Below are 16,843 nucleotides of genomic sequence, written 5' to 3' on the forward strand. Positions count from 1 at the left end.
TCACTTGTCTCTACTGGGCCTTGATGAGTCCTTGCATCAGTGGACAAAAAAAGGGGCAACTGATGTCATCTACCAAGACTAATGCAAAGCCTTTGATGTGGTCCTGCACTGTATCCTCATCTCTAAATTGGAGATAGATGGATCTGAAGGCTTTAGGTGGATAGAGACTTAGTTGGATGGTCACAGCCAGAGGGTTGCTGTTAATGACCCTACGTGTAGGTGGAGGATGGTCACAAGTGGTTCTCCCCAGGGTCTATCTTGGGACTGGTGCTCTTCAACATTTTTATCAATGATGTAGACAGCATGATGAAGTGTACCCTCAGCAAGTTTGCTGATGACACCACGCTGAGTGGTGCATTTTTCACAATAGAAGGGAGGGACGCCATCCAGAGGAACCTGGAAAGGCTTGAAAAGTGAGTACACAAGAATCTAATGAGGTTTATCAAGGCTAAGCTCAAGGTGTTGCACAGGGGTTGAGGCAATCTCAGGCATGAGTATGGACTGGGAGAACTCATTGGGAGCAGCACTACAGAAAAGGACTCGAGGGTCCTGATGGATGAAAAGTTGTACGTGAGCCAGCAGTGTTCTTTTACAGCCTGGAGAGCCAACTGTGTCCTAGTCTGCATCAAAAGAGGGGTGGCCAGCAGGGAGGTAGAGGTGATTGTCCCTTGCTGCTCTGTCCTTGTAAGAGTCTATCTGGAGTACTGTACTTAAGCCTGGGCCTCCCAGTACAGGAAGAATGCGGAGCTGTTGGAGTGGGTTTAGAGAAGGGCTATGAAAATGTCAGAGTGCTGGAGTACTGCTTCTGTAATGAGAAGCTGGGGGAATTGGATTGACTTAGCTTGGAAAAGAGAGGGCTCTGAGGAGACCTCATTGTGACTTTCCAATGCTTGAAGGGATCTTACAGGCAGGAGGGGAATGGACTTCTTACATGGTCTGTTAGTGAAAGGACAAAGGGGAATGGCTTTAAACTAAGAGGGGGGAGGTTTAGGTTAGCTTTAGGGAGAAATTCTTAATTCAGAGGGTTGAGACACTGGCACAGACCGCCCGGAGAGGTTGTGAGCCTCCTATCTTTGGAGGCACTTAAGGCTGGGTTGAATGGGTTCCTGGCCAGCTTGATCTAATAGTTAGTGATCCACTGGAGCCTCCTATGAGGTTCTATTAAAGCTATGTGTTCTGGGTTATCTGTTCTGACTGTGAATCCCTTGAGTGCTGCAGTTCTGGAGGCTTCATGAATGACTCCAAGAGAGAAGACTTTCTTTCCAAGGGAGCATCTCAATGTATGGAGCTAAGGTAGGAATTGGGTGTTCTGGATAGCAGGTAGGGAAAAATAAGAGTTCTCTCAGGAGAGCTGTAGTTGGTATAGCACTCTTCTTCTTGCTTATGCTGTTCTGAGTACAGTTTTCAGCCCTCTGCTGATGCAATTAAATTTTCCTATATACCTTTTCTGCAGGGCAGGAATTGTCCTATTTATTTTGTGGTTCTGGCAAAATCAATTTTGTTACAATTCCCCCTCACACTTGCGTAGCTTACTGTGCTGACCAGTCAGCAGCTCTGCAGAAAGCGTCATAGCAATGCTGCCTCTCCAGTTCTGTCAGCCTGTGTGGCTGCCCAGTATAGCTTCTGAGATACTGGCCCCACTGAGCTTTTCCACATTCTTCATCATTCACCAAGCAGACCTTGGAACAGATGAGGTACAGCAGCAGAGGACTTGTTCTGGAGATTGTTGTGTACATTTTGCCAGGATAGGAGGGAACGGAAAGCTGGGTCATTATGTATTTCAAAAAAAGGAGAAGAAAAGATTGAAACTTCCTTTTTCTAAAAGCCCTGAAGCTTAGGAGCTGCTTTACTCTGTCCTCCTTCTTCCACTTTGTGAAAATTATACCAGTCCAACAAGCTCTGCTACTTACTCACCCTTTACTTCCTGGAAAACAAAGATGTAGAACTGGAAAGGAGCTTATGAGTTAATGAGTCTAGGCTTTCTTGCCTCAGCAAGCACGCTGCTTGGTCCCTTTCTTAAACTTATCATATTTCTTCTAAAAGTTCTGTTTGGTTGTGGTTTCTTTTTTAGTTTTTTCTTCTTTTTTTAATTTTTTTTGGATCCTGAATCCTACATCTTGTGTTCAGTACTGTTCGTGTAGCTTGTAGACCAAGAGTGCTCGCCAGTAACGTGAAAAGTCTATCAGCCTTTGCCAGGAGCTCTTTGACCATGCCCAGCTTAACCTGGTGCTCAGGTGTTCCTTGCTCCTTGTACCTTCCACTGGGCTGGGTTGGCTCCCTGCCTGACCTGATTCCTTTATTGCTCTCTCTAGTGTCTTTACATTCGTAGCTGTCTGCTCTAAGAGGCTGCTACTTGGTTCAGACAAACCTGGTGCACAGGATAATAGGCATGTAAGAAGGTGTGGAAATGTCTTTAGGGAGGAGAGTAGCATAAGAGAGCTTCACAAAAGGAGTGGTGTTTGCAGGAGACCGAGGTACTTGGAATGTGGGAGGCGGCTTTACCTATTAGACAGGGTCTGGGTGGGATGTATGGGGCCAAAATGAGACCAAAAAATGGGAAAGGAATAGGAAACTGGAGCTCAAGTAGAATAATATAGGAGGTGTAATTGGATGTAACACTGAGCCTTGAGAAACAGAGGACGGGCTGTCGTTTATCAGGAAATGGCAAGAAATAAGGCAGAAGGAGGGTGGCATAGGAAAAATCAGTAGGAAAGGAGCAGGGTTTTGGCAGTTTAATTGGTGTGTTCTTGCACTGAAAAACACATTGCTGCTGTACAGAAAACTGTGTTTGTGTTATGGGGCAGGTATGGGATGACTGTGCGCCGTGCAATGCAGAAGTGTAAACTTCTCTCTCTTTGTATAAAAGCTCCAAGGATATCCCAAACACAAGACCCTGGATTTAAGATTTCTCTGTTTAGTCTGTGTGCTATAATTTAATCTAATATGACAAAATATTTGTAAGCACACATTTGTTTTGTCATGTGTATGTTTTACTTCTGATTTAAAACAGAATTAGCATTTCATATGTGATATTCTCTCTTTAAAAGAAAGGGAAGGGGAGGGGGATGGGGAAGAAGCCTGCTATCCGATGCTGGTATAGTCATTTGCTAATCTGCTCTGATCAAGTTTTATGACCTGGGATCATGCTAATCCCCAGTGGTCATGTAGTTACTATAGTTTCACCTATAGAGCAAGGATTGCGTGCTGCAAGGCAATGCAGCACCAGTTCATAGCTGGGGTAATTCTGGATGTGGGCACGGACCACACGTAGACCCCTCTGTACCTGGATGCAGTAAGCAGCACATCTGTACCACTCATTCCTCTTGTTCTGCTCTGCTTGCATGCTACTCAGAGATGTTTTGTTGTGCTTCTGGATTTTCAGTGACTTTGGAGTTTAAAGTTGTATGTTGGGGAAAAAGAAGAAAAGAAAATTTGTACAGATCTTGTGTCCTACTTCATAAAAAGTGGTTTTGTTGTTGTCTTGCAGATAAGTGATCCTCCTAGGACAAAGGTTACAGTAAGTTTTATGGACTCAGTGGATGAACTTTGGGTGTGGGTATCAATAGTGCTGTGCTGTTTTAAAGATTTTTTCTTCCCAGTTGATCTCTGCATCCCTCAGTTGTCACCATGTGTCAGACAGGAATGAAAACTATTTTTACTTCATAAATCCCAGTGACTCTTAGGAGAGGGGGTGCTACCATATTAGTTTGTTTGGGGCAAAAATTGGGGCAAGGCAAGATAAAGCATCAAAGATTCCTATCTGTATGGCTTATCTGCTAAGAGATATGCTGTGAGTCTGTTTTATGCTCACAAAAAGGAAAGCTCCATCAAAAAGTGTGGTATTGCTTACGTAAATGCTGCCATGGCTCTGCCTATGACAAACTGGTGTTTATTAGAAACCTATGCAGCCTCAAGAGTTGGGTTTATGTGACATTGATTTTTTGACCCATTGCTGTAAATTGCATGTAAATTTAAATTCATTGATTCAGATTGCGCTAGGATGATAAGCGTTATTAATTGGTGCACAATTTCCTCAAATGCCTTCACCCTCAGGAGAAGCTGCAGATGCCGGGTGGGATGTTGATACGTGCACGTTTCCATTTCAGCCCTGTGTAGGGCCCTACAGAGGGGCAGGATGCGGCCATACCTCCCCAGTGCATTGCTTTGTGACCAGAGGAGTTGGCTCCAGAAACATCAGCCTATGTTAAGCATCTTTCATCAGCTTTGACTTTGCTAATGGCATTGATTTGCTTTAAATACTTCTGCCATTTCAGATTCTCAGTTCTTTGTCAATGGAACGGGATGTGCCTCCTTTTGAATCTGAGATGTGGAAACCTTCCTGTTCACTTGACAGACAAGCTCTACTTTGGATGTAGAAAATACAGTTATATATCCCCAGCAGACTGTCTCCTCTCTCTTGCGTATCATATCCCTTCTCAACCTGGAGGTAAAAGCCAAGATGTCACAAAGTAGGCAGATGCTTCTTCCTAAAACACTTGTGAGTCAATTCCCAGTGGGCATGAAGATGAAGATAACCCAGAGTGCTTGCAGGGACAGGCTCCATTCGTCACCTAGCAGTTTATTGCTTGTCTGTTTTAACCCTCTCTGACACTTTTCATCGGTCTTACCATTTCCAAGTCTTGTCAGCCAGGAGGGCTGGCTTGCCCACCAGGTGTGGCAGGAAACTGGGGTCCAGGAACATCTGACCTGAATCTTAAACTGGCATGCATTGAAGGTGTTTGTGAGCTTCTATTTTGCTGAATAACTGCAGCTCTTCTGTTGCTATGAAAGCAGCTACTGACACTGTGTGTTGGATATCTGACAGTTCATGGGCTGATATCTCTGTATGTTGCCACTCCTGATGATGTGGCGTTTCCTATCAGTAACAATTACACAACACTAACTGTGAATTAGAGATAATTGCTGAATTATTTTGAATATCTTGGGGAAAAGCTCTATAATTGTCTAAGATGCAACAGATATATGTTGTCTGCCTAAACAAGAAAGGACTTGATACAGAAATCTCTCCAATCTGAATACAGCACTTTCTTTACTACAGGTAAATGAAAATGGCATACTGACTGATGGAGAAGAAACAACTGCAAGTTGGAGTATTTATTCAGTGTGTGCCCATGTGTAGCCTTAAGAGCAAAAGCCTATTTATAGAGGATTAATATCATAATCCTTGTTCTTTTGTTTTAATGTCTTGTAGCTGAACTGCCTTCTGGAGAGAATGAAAAGAATGGAGTGGAAGTGTGGAAAGAGTGGAAAAGGCTGGATTGTGCTTAATCATGAAGCAGCACCAGGCTGATATAGGATGCCACTGCCTATTATATCTCCGGGCAGCACCAGTCTGAGGGTGTTGAGGTGAGCTACAGTTTGCTTCATTTCATGAGGCTTTAAGGATTCTGGTTTTATAACTGTATTCTATCCATGGAAAATTCTCTGAGGTTGCTCATAGTTCTCATACTTATTTTCCCTGTGAACTCATGTTGTCAAACCCACCCAAATAATTAAATAGAAAAAAGCCTTTTTTTTTTTTCCCTGCTATTTTTTCCTTTGTATTTGAGGTTTATGGAGGTGCTCATGCTTTTCAATTATTTGCCTTAACCCGCAAAAACTAGAGATGTATTTGTTTAGAAACAGCCCCCCATCTGCTCCCCCATTCTCCAGATGAGAGCTGAGTGCCTCACCTCATCTTCTGGATGGAAGGTTTTAAGAAACTCTTGCAGTGACGTGCGAAGTACTAAAGCAGGCTAACCAAACTGCAATTTATGTTCAAGAACACATCTTCTTTTGTGTGATGGCCTGGACGAGCAATAAAGCCAATGTCTTGTGAAGACTGCAAACTGTTTTAAAAGAATTCTTACATTAAATTAAGTAGAAGCAGGAATGTTTTTCAAACATTTTTTTTTTAAATCTCACATTGCGTTATTACTGTCTCTGAATAGCTATTGTGCGCAAAAACTGAACTGAAAGCTTTGTGGTTTCTTCCAGTGTTTCACTTAACTCATGATTAAGTAGTCACTGGTGTTTTTTTTAGGTCCTCCTGTAGTTTGATGTCCTTCACTAATGCTCTCAGAAAGCCATGTATAAACAGAGCAAGTGCACTTTATGCCTATTCATTGTTTATTGCTGAAGAGGCCTAATTTTTTCCTGGCGTTTATTTTGAAGTAAGAGTTACTCTGCTCAACAGAGTAATTGGGCATAAAAGAAAAAAAATAATCTCAAGAGCAAGTGAAGTAGAAAAATTAGGACATCATTTCTCCAACTCTTCTACCTTAGGCATAAGCCCGAAGATACATTAACGTTTAAACTTTTCTTAATAGCTTATACGTTTGCGAATGTGCATAATAAATCTGTTATTCAGATGAAAAGTCAAATGGCAGTGGTTTGGAGCTCTGCATTCCCCCAGATTTTTCAATTTCATTGTTCTATTTTATTGTTTTCAATGCCAGCATCTTTGGAATATATTGCAATGTGACCTTGGATATTTTATGAAATAAGCCATATATGAGCATGTCATTCCAAAATAAAATCTACTTATTTGCCACAGAAGGAAGGAGGTGAGCTAGAGATTTGTAATATCAGTACATTGTGCTAAGGGAAATTATAAAAGTGAATCACTTATTTAAGGCTGTCTACTCTGTTATTATTATTTCAGAAAGAAACATAGTAAGATTATGCCAAAGCCACTCCTGTTTATACAGAAAAAGGATTGTTTTGTGCCTTATTTTTTTGGTAAAGATTGAAGGCTTATCCACAAAATAGTAAGTATACATTGTTGCCCACTACTATATGTTGCACAGTAATTTGATTTTTCTATGATTTAATTTGTTTGGAGATTGAAAGACTTAGTATATATATATTGCTTGGAAACAAAACAAAATATTTTAAACCCCAAGGTTTGCTGTAGCTAGTATATTCTTTTTCTGTGCATGGGAGCTTGGTTGCTGGTATAGCTCTGCTAACATGACTTCTCTGTAAGCTGTGATTTCCTAGATCAGTACAACTTACATCAGAGTAGCTTACTCAGTTGACAAGTGTGGTTCTTTTCTAATTGGTGATAGTGATTTTTGCCCTGGAAAATGCTCTCATTTTTCAGTAGTGGATACTGCTAAAAGGAAGAGAGGGAGACATGTATTTAGACTGGCTAATGTATCTCTTCAGACTAAACAGAGACTTACAGAAAATAGTGAATCTGACAGAAGTTCATAAATAGCCCATCTACCCTCTCCTACCACCTGTCCCAAGTTAGAGAGAGTAAGTTGTCTTGGGGGAGGGCAACAGGGAAGCATGGAATATGGGAAGAGACAAGAGAATTGTGTCTGAATGTAAGTAACTTTCTGACGCTACATACATTTACCTTTAAAAAAAAAGTCACACATCAACATCTAACAAGCTATCCATCAAAGTGAGGTATAAGAAATAAAAGAAGTATGTAGTAAAAGGTAATCACAATTTACAAAGAGTCTACTGTGTGGGAGGGTGGAGGAAGAAAAAACTCTGGAGGTGAGTATTGTGATTCATTTTGCAATAATTAATATGAAAGAGTCTTAATCAGTTATAAAACATAACCAAATTAATTAAATAACAATTGACGTAAATTAACTGTACGTACTTGCACTTTTTATCTATTTTACTCCTGAGAGTTTTTTATGAGCATCTACAAGATACAGGGATCTTTTGCTAATTAATTAACCAGTTGTAGTCCTGTTCTGTAATGCTGTGTAGCAAACTATAACTATTAGACTCTGGCCAAGCCATGCCCTGGCATTATCACTTATTTTTTTCATTGGTCTGCTATGGAAATCTTCCCTTATGAGTCCTGATCTGCTGTTAAGATCATCCTGAGTACTCACTTTTGTCTGCTGAGGGCATACTGTCTGGAACAAAAAATATTCAGCCTCTCTCATCACATTAGATTGAGATCAAATTGCTTAGTGGTAAAGTTTTCCAAAAAAGAATAGCAGATATTTGCAGGACAGCAGCTTACTGCTTTTTGCCAGCAGCATCTCACTAGTCTTCACAGATGAAGTGTGGAGTGTGGCATTGCATACCAAAGAGGATGGTGGGGACTTAAGGCAAATTGGAGAATGGTTAAGGGCTCTTGACTATGTCACCTTTTTCTGGAGCTCAGAAATGATGCTACTCACCAACTGCAAGCAGAGGAGGGTGGCCCAAAGGGAGCATAACATGCAGCGCATGCAGCCACATCAGCCTGCATGTTTGGCAATGGCCTATAAAAGGGAGTAAGTCCAGAATGCAGCACAATGGTAGCAGTAAACACCAGTGGTAAAGTAAGACCTTTGCTTTAGAATGGTGGGATGAAATCTTACTCTGTTGGATCCAGAATACCATCTATTAGCTACAGAGATCATCTGCTTCTGGAGAATCAGGTACCTAAGCAGGAAATGAGGAGAATTTGAGAGTGGTAGGTAGTATCTTGTGGTCAATTCCCCATCTTCAGGTTGTCAAGGTGCTCCTTCCATTTCATCGCAAATGTCTCTACTCTGCAGTCTGAAGATGTGTAGCCTGCTGATTTCCTGTAATGCCATCAATCATGGTAGGTTTTCTTGGAAACAATTGTGCTTTCATGTTTTAAGTCACCAGTTGTTGTTAAGGTATGCGAAAGATATGGGAATGTTGCTGGGAGTTGGGCAAGACCATGAGGAAAGAGGGGAACTTCCATTTGAAACTGCACTGCTGTGAGGGGCTCTGAAGCACAGCAGGCACGTTGCAGGACTAGATCATAAGTTTTTTCTCAACTGTTCTATAGTTAGATGAACTGTTACTGTGTGGAGAAAGTTCAAATCTCAGCACCCTCTTAGTCCTAAATGCATGCTTTCTCCCTGTCATTCTGCCATGGCTTTCATAGGAGAAGGTCAAAGTGCAGGTACGAGTGTGGTGTGTGCTGTGCTTGGCATTGCCACATGAGACAGGCATCTGCAGTCTGTTTGTCCTGCACCACAGTTCAAATCTGTGATGCTTTCTGCATCCCCCTTTGCTCTTGGATTTTTTTTTTTTTTTTTTCCCATAAAGTTATCTAAAGAGCTCCTGTGAAATCAAGTTCAGTGTAGATTGTAGGTTTTGCTCTCTTCCACTCCTATTGCTGACTGCTCCAGCAGTTCTGATCAAATTCCAAGTTTGCTGTAGCTAAGACTCTTTATCAAGGGAAAACATGCTGTATGCAAAGCAAGTTGAAGTGCCCTCTTAAGAAATGAGGTTTGACTTTCTGTGATATCAAAAAGAGCATTAAACCAGAATTTAATCCATCCTGGGAAATCATATTTCACAATCTAATGCCTGAAGCCCTTTTCCTTTTGATATGAGGATCAGAATTTTGATCTCTCTCGTGGTTTGCCTAAACATTTTCTGTTAAATGACAGCGAGTTAATAAGTACAAAATAGTGGGTGGTTAAGTACCGTTTAGCAGGCCAGCGCTTTGCCTAAATGGGAAAGCTCTTTGTATAAGATAAGGAGTAAATTGGAAACTGTGAAATTAAATAGTGTAGCCGCATCTTGTAGACACTCCTGTTTTGGTATTAAATGAGCTAGGGTTATTTCAGCTTACAACTTACAAAGACTTTTAAACTCAGCAGTGAGTCTTATCCTGGAACAAAGGTCTATCCACATGAGTAAGTTTCATGAATGCATCTCTCGCTGCTCTTAGTGAAAAGAAAAAAGCCCACATATGCTACTTGTGAAGTGTCTCCTTCGATAACGTGTGATAATGTGGAACAATGGAGTGGGCAAGCTCGATAAGAATTTCCAGTAGCTTTGTGCTGAGGGAAAGGAGCTATGATAGCTGTGTGGAGAGCAGTTTGTTGTAGACTGATGAAATGACAGCTTTTGTGACACAATGAGAGGGGAGCTGATACCTGAGTCAGTAATGGACTGCCAAAGCCAGGGTAGAATTATCATGCTGGAACACTGTTATGAAAGCTGTTGTAAGCATCATGTGCTCCTCTTGGGTGTCATGGTAAAGACGGTAGTAAGGCGGTGTCAGACAGAGGTGATGTTAGGATAAATACTAGTACGGCTGTGCCTAAGGATCTTCTGAAATGCCAGTAAAAGTACTCCTGTAGAAATGTGAAGAAGCTTATAGTTACCCTTTTAAGGAGAGTATGGTATCTCCTGCAGTTAGACTCTACATCACCCTTCCTCCATTGTTAGATGATCATGGAGTGATCATAATTGCATATCCTTAGTGTGGATATAAGCCATGCAAACTTTGAGAGATTTTAAAGCCTTTTGAATGTTTTCTTTCAGGAGAAACAATAATGAATCATAGAATTCTTACAGTTAGAAGGGACTTTTAGAGTTCATCTAGTATGACTCCCTTGAAACAAACAGGGACATCCACAGCTCGACCAGACTGCCCAGGGCCTGATCCAGCCTCACCTTGAAAGACTTCAGAGATGGGGTATCAACATCATCTCTGGCCAACCTGTTACAGTACCTCACCATCTTCTTTGTAGAACTCGTACTACACAAATCACCACTCTTCAAGTTTGAATCTTATCACAACAGATCTTACTAAAGAGCCTGTCCCCTTCTTTCCTGTATCTCCCTGTTAGATACTTCAGATACTATCAGGTCACCTTGGAGCCTTCCTTTCTCCAGTCTGACCAGCCCCAGCTCTTTCAGCCTAATCCTCATAGGAGAGGTGTTCCATCCCTTTGCTCGTTTTTGTTGCCCTCCTCTGGATGCACTCTACACAGGTCCATGTCTCTCCTGTACTTAGGACTCCACATCTGGATACAGTACTCCAGGTGAGGTCTCACCAGTGCAGGGCAGAGGGGCAGGGTCATCTCTTTCAGCTTGCTGGCCATGCTGCTTTTGGTGCAGCCCAGGTTGGCTTTCTGGGCTGTGAGGGCACATTGCTGGCTCATGTCCAGCTTTCTATCCACTAGTACCCCCAGGTTCTTTTCAATGGCAGGACTGTGCTCCACCCTTTTATCCCCCAGCTTGTATTCGTAGTGGGGGTTGCTGCAACCCAGGTGCAAGATCTTGCATTTGGATTTTTTGGGCATAATGATATTCTTCTGCACCCAAGTCTGCTGAAGTTTGTCTAGGTCCCTCTGAATGTGTTGACTGCAACCTGCAGCTTGCTGTCATCAGCACACTTGCTGAAGGGTGCACTCAACCCCTCTGCTGATGTCAGTGATGAAGATATTAAAGAGTACTGGTCCTAGCACTGAACCCTATGGGAGACCACTTGTTACTGTTCTCCATCCAGGCATTGAACCATTGACTGCCAGCCACTCTGTGGACTTGATCCTGCAGCCAGTTCTTTGTCCTTTGAACAGTCCACCCATCAAATTCATATCCTTCCAATTTGGAGAGACGGGTGATGTGGGGTACCTTGTCAGAGGTCTTACTGAAGTCCAGATAGATGACATCAGTGGCTCTTCCTTTGTCCTTTAGTGGCACCATGATAAAAAAGCTGCTTGGTTGGTCAAGCAGGATTTGTCCTCGTGAGGCCATGCTGGTTCACGAACTGGGGTATATCTTGAGTTCAGGCACTTAGTAAACAATACCTGTAAGTCCTGAATATCGATAGTACCAATCAGCAGAATAAAGTGTCTTGGCTCACTGTTCTTCTTTCTAGATCAGCCTGTTCTCTAGAGGTCTCTGTCAGATGTTTCTCCAAAGTATTGCCACAAATCCTTCCCCCTCTGTTGCAAATTGATTACCATGCTTTTCTGGTCAACTCTTATACATGCAAGGCTCCAGCAGGCAGCTTACAATCTCTGGCTTTGCCATTTTCTTCGTTCATCTGACACATAAGTTTGCTTATAAATCCCGTGGAAAACTGCTCAGGCTGCCTGACTTGGTTCCTATTTGCAGCTTCTTCATGGAATGTCTTACTAGTAGTTTATATTGTCCGAGTTTCTTATTTTGTTAAAAGTTATGCCACTCTCTCTGTCTGTATTGCGTTGTATTTGCCTGCTTCAGTGGGCATAACAACTGTGCTTTAGCATAGCCTAACTGCTCAAGGTGAACAGGAAAATACTTAAGGCCTTATATTAGGCAGAAGATTGTAGTGTCTTCTATTAGGATTGGGGCAATCATATGGGAGCTGATCTTTCACAGAGAAAAGGGGATTATATTGCAACAGCTTAGAATTTAAATGTTGCCAGAGTATTACAGGCTTCCTCAGTGCTTGCTAAGCAAACGAGTTCACTGGTAAGGAAAAGGAAGGTGCATTAGGAAGTTTCCAGATTGTTCTGCACCGCATTGTGGGATGGAATGGAAAGGTCCCATACAGCTCCATACCTGCTCCTGGGAGAAATTTCACTAGCTCAGTGGGACTCTGCTCAGAAAGTGACACCTGGATATGTTGTTGCGTATGTGTAGATTAATTACAGATGGATTAATATTGGTGCTGCAAGGATGAATGCCTGCACCGTGGTGCTGTGTCTTGACTGACTCTGCAACTTACATCAGCAGACTGAAGGAAAAAAAAAGTTACATTATAAAAAGAAAATTAAAACATTTTCCTTTTTTTTTTTTTTTTTATTTTTAAACTGACCCAAGAAGGTCTAAATTAAATTAAGTTGGCAGGTTCAAGTGTGACTCAACTCATTGTTTTCATTCTCTCCTTTTGGCAGCCTTTGCTAATTCCAGATGTTAGTTCTCTAACCAAATGGAAAAAATTCTTATTGAAAAGGAGGGGTGGGGAAGAGGGTGAGAGAGAGGGAGAAACTGTTTTCCTGCGTTTGGTACATTTTTAAAGCAATGATGATATTGCGTAGACAGTGTTAATGTGCAGCAGGCACTGAAACTAGCTGAAGGCATGCCCAGGAGGAGACAGCCCCAAGATAAAAGCCTCTGTGTTATAGGGGAGGAATAAGAAGAAAGCCAAAAGCAGCTATTTCAACAAAATGGTGTTCTGTCATTCTAGGACTCATTTGTTGGGAATTGTAAGGGCAGGACAAATGGGGAATTTAGCGTGACACACTGTACTGGGGAAGCTTGGAGAGTGATAGTATCACGTCAAGGAGGGAATGACTTTTTCTTGCACTGTGATCACAGAGGAATATATGTTTAACTCATAAATAATGCCTTACTTTGAACGGAAAAAGGATTTGTATTATCTTAGACAGTGTGCTCTTAGAGCACATGAATCCACTTATTTTGCTTGACTTACCTAGCATTGTGCAGCTTAGGGACAAATTGAACACTTCCTAATTTAATATAGCATGTAAGCTCTTGTGTATTGCTGTAATGTTATGTTGCAAGGTGGTTGCAGACTCCCCTTTTGTACTCTTGAGGTATCCTTCAGGATTTGACAACTCTAGTGGGTCTGAACCAAACCACCCCTGTGCTGCAGGGGCTAAAGGGCAGTCCTTTCTACAGTTCATAGCACAAGGTGAAAACAAGAAGTTATGGACTGAAGCATGTAGGAATTGTGTCTCCTGGCAATGCACAATAATATTTGGCAGAGGAAAGTGGAGTTCCCAAGCTCACTTCCCACCGAAGGAAAGCATCTGCTCCCAAGCTCTGGAGCAAAGCTACACCTTGTGCCACCATCAGTGCTTGCCCTTCTGTCTGAGCAGGACACCTGAGAGCATAAGTATGTGAGCTTAGGATGCTCCACAAATAAATATTGTACAGAAGATCACCCATTGACCTGTTAAGAGCTATCGTACAGGGTACCATAATCTTATTAATAGAAGCTGGTTTAGTGAATACACAGTAGCAGGCTCAGAACAAAGCGTGCAGGAGGAAAGAGCAATGTGCTTTTGAGAACCGTGAGTTTTCTTTCTTAAATGAAGCTTTTACATAAAGGACCTCCTTATAAGACCAAGTTTTGGAGTTTCTTATTCTTAGGGGAGAAAAATCCCTTTTTCTATAAAAAGAAAGGCCAGCCTGCATCTAATTGATTAGCTCGCTATAGTTTACTTTTTTTTTTGCTGATTCTGTGTTTTTTTTTCCCCACAAAGCGCAAGATGCAGTAAGATGATATGGTGCTAGCAAAAAAAAAAAAAAAAAAAAAAGAGGGGTTTTCTGTCTGTAGGTGGTTCTGTATTGAGAGTCCAGAGAGAAAAAAGTAATGCTCTGTTACATCTTTTGTTGGTAAAAGTAAGAACTGTTACTGGAAAATACTGTTTTGAGATTAGCTGGTGGTAAGCCATGACTAATGCTCATTGTGTCACTGTGTGCTTGCTTTTGGGTTACTAGGTCTCCCTCCAGCCCCCTCACTTGTTTCATGTAGCTGACAGAGCCTGCCGAAAATTGTACTGTAAGGTCTTCAGTACAGGGACTGCTTTTTCAAGGTTGTCTGCGTATTGCTTAATGCAACGGGGGTTCTGGCTCAAGACTGAAGGCTTTGGGCATTAGCATAGCAAAAATAGTAAATTCAGTATTGGTTCTTGGTTGCGCTGACCTTTGCAGCCTCTGGGTCACTTCAGTTTTGGGACTCTGGGGACACAGAGCCAGTGTTGGGTTTCATTCAGGGAGTAGAAGCCAAGTCTCCAGCCATGTTCATTGTGAAGTTTTCAAAATGGAAAACAATTGTTGATTCAAGTCCAAGATATTTTCTGGCTCTGGTAATCTTGTGTTCAGCATGATCACAATTAAATACATTCAATATTGGGTTTAGGGGCTTAGTGGGTTGTATTGTGTTAGAAGCAAGAGAAAACAATACATTTGTTACTGGTTTTTGTTTTATTTACTTAGTAGGGCATTTACTTACTTGGGGTTCTCTGGTTTTGTGGGTAACCCTAAGGATCTTATTGCAAAGCTAGCAATGATTGCTTTACTTTTCAGTAAAAATAAAAATGTGAAAGGCCACACAGCTATTATCTCCATGTATTTCAGATGGAACATGCCTTACTAGGCTCCTTCTGGCACATTAACAAAAAACTCTGTCCTACTTCCCCAGATGATCAGCGATAAGATACTGTGCTGGGAAATGATGTGATGATACAATAGCTACCGGCTAAGGAGTGCTTGTTCTAGCACTGACTTTTGGTGAACTGTTCTGGACCAGATTCAGGCAGGACTACTGCAGACAGCAGTAGCTACAAAGTTATAACAAGCATATATTTTTCCCAGAGCATATGAGAGCTTGCCAGAAGGGTTCACCCAAAGCTAGACAAAACATTCTTGGCAACGTTGCCTCTGGTTTGGGTTGCTTTCTTCTGTGTAATGTAGGAAGACAATATAAGAGCTACACTGCCTGAAAGGAAGATCTAAAGAATTAAGTGTCCCAAAAGAGAAAATTAATTTTGTTCTGTTTCAAGGGTGCATTTGAAAAAAGTATTTGTTTACCTTGTTGACGTCACTTAGAAGAAACCATTAAACAATTCGGATTTTCAAGCTCCCCTTGCAAGAGGCAAGGTAAAGAGTATACTTTTGAGGTCAAATGAGTCTACTGAAATATCAGCCTGGCAAAAGCTGCCAATATTATTGCTAACAGTATTTAAATGCATTTCTGTAATGTGATTCATCTGGGTCTCCATACTTGGTCTGTAGGTAGCTGTTTCCTTCAGCAGCAATCCAGAAGATTCAGGAGGTTGATAGTGATAAAAAAGAATGCAGTGTCACCCATCTGATATGTGAAAATAAAAGCAAATAGGGAATGTGTGATTTTTAGACAGTGTTTAGACTTGTAAATCAGTATTGTTTTTAATTACAATCATGAAGTTACCTCAGAACTGCTGCCTAAGATTTTAGTTATTAAGGAGAAGCTAAGCATGCTTGGTCGCTCATCCGTGAGGACAGTTGTCCTAATTTATAGATGAAGAGGTAGGAGGATCAATAGTGTCAAGCACAGAAGAGATATTAAATTGGGTTGAGTGGAACCTGAAGGTCCCCGAGGTTTGTGATGAATACATTCAGTCAATGGAACAGGACTTTATTTCATCATTTCATGTTGCTCTTATTTCTTACATATGTGGAAAGTCAAAGTGGAATGTCAAAGTGGAAGGAACATAAGACGTTCTGTTTTGTTTTTAATATGAACTTAATAAATGCGTATGCATAACAGCTGTAATGTCACCTGTAGCTGTTGGTCAAAAAGTATATGGAAGATAATTTTGAAGTGTTTTCTGCTATGCTTAGCAGTTTTAGGGTTTTTTGATTTGGTGGAGTGCTTTGCTGTCTTGACTGTGCAAGGTGAACTGGATGGGTCAAAGAGGCCCAGATTTCAGCCTGATACTTCGATTAGGCCTCCCAACTTGCTAATACTGGAAACATTTTCCTTTTACGTAGGTTGTAATATTACTTTGATTCTTCCAACCAACATTGTTTTCTGTCCATGAGTGGTTGTATTTGTGTCGGGATTGAAGTAATATCTGTAGATTAGATTGTACCTGCAAGAATTTTAGAGGTTATCACCGTTTTGAATATCTGTCATTCACTCTTGTTCATACAAGCAACCAAACACCTACACAGAATCAAAGCATGTTTGAGGTCGGAAGGGACCTTTGGAGGTCATCTGGTCCAACTCCCTGCTCAAATAGGGACAAGATCCTTCTCTTTGGTCATTAAGCTTTCTCTTGGTTTTCAAGGCCAACAAGTGGACCTCTGAAGAAAACACATGTATTAGTGTATGTAATGTAAGCATGCCCTGAGAAAGTAAGTGCCAAGTATGTTTTTGCAGAAGACAGAATGTGGTCAGTATGTGTACAAATGTTACAGGGAGAAGACTGGCCCTTTGAAAGCCTCTTAAAGGTATAGTTTCAACTGATTATCGAGTTATGCAGAAACTGGTGTTATCAAATGCTGAGGAGGTAGACAGGCTGGATGGAGATTTCAAACACGCTTTACTTTCTGCATTCAAGGGGTCCTGCCAGAAGTAAGACTGTCTGAAAGTAGTGTGACTATTTCT

General features: G+C 41.5%; 1 long non-coding RNA gene across 33 annotated transcripts in view; it reads left to right on the forward strand.

Annotated features, from left to right (window-relative positions):
* The window catches only part of LOC122159351, a 369,357-nt gene that overhangs the window by 9,026 nt on the left and 343,488 nt on the right, over window positions 1–16,843 (forward strand). For all 33 annotated transcript variants that reach the window (XR_006168484.1, XR_006168510.1, XR_006168512.1 and 30 more), the window contains exons 2-3: window positions 5,213–5,367; window positions 6,665–6,770. This is a non-coding gene — a long non-coding RNA (uncharacterized LOC122159351). The remainder of the gene's footprint in view (window positions 1–5,212; window positions 5,368–6,664; window positions 6,771–16,843) is intronic.

Source organism: Centrocercus urophasianus, unplaced genomic scaffold, assembly GCF_019232065.1.
Source record: "Centrocercus urophasianus isolate 14NV4802_14NV808 unplaced genomic scaffold, USGS_Curo_1.0 seq_10, whole genome shotgun sequence".
NCBI lineage: Eukaryota > Metazoa > Chordata > Aves > Galliformes > Phasianidae > Centrocercus > Centrocercus urophasianus.